A 559-nucleotide genomic window follows, 5' to 3' on the forward strand; every position below is an offset into this window, starting at 1 on the left:
GAGCAGCCTAGAAACAAAGCCAAGGAGAAGCTCTGCAGCACTGATTCTTAACGTAGGATCAAGCTCCAATCACTAGCTGTTTCTAGCAAAATCTAGAACGGTTTCAATTATCTGCCCAGAAATGATGAGTGTGAATGGATTATTGGAATTACACCAATGTGTTTGCTATAATGTTATAATCTTTTAACTTACAAAAGGGTATTAATAGATTTTATAGGACTGGGAAATACCTCTATATTTCCACTTTGTAACAAGACATTTAGGCTCAAAGGTCTCATCTATATGAAAATTCACAAAGGCAAAATGTACAAAACAAAATCACCGAACAAAAGTAAAACAGATGTATGTGTTTCTATCATTTGATTTTGAATACTTAGCTATAGCCAGTGGAGCACAAACACACACGCTCATGCACTAAAAGGCACAGCCGACTACTAACTTCTTGACTGAGCTTGTCAATTTGCTGCTCTCAAACTGGAGGCCACAGATTGTATGAGGAATAAGGGGACGTATTCTTCTTGACAGTTATTTCAGGGTTTCAAAAGCGACTGGTTGTGCC

Source organism: Taurulus bubalis (assembly GCF_910589615.1).
Source record: "Taurulus bubalis genome assembly, chromosome: 5".
In the NCBI taxonomy this organism is placed as follows: domain Eukaryota; kingdom Metazoa; phylum Chordata; class Actinopteri; order Perciformes; family Cottidae; genus Taurulus; species Taurulus bubalis.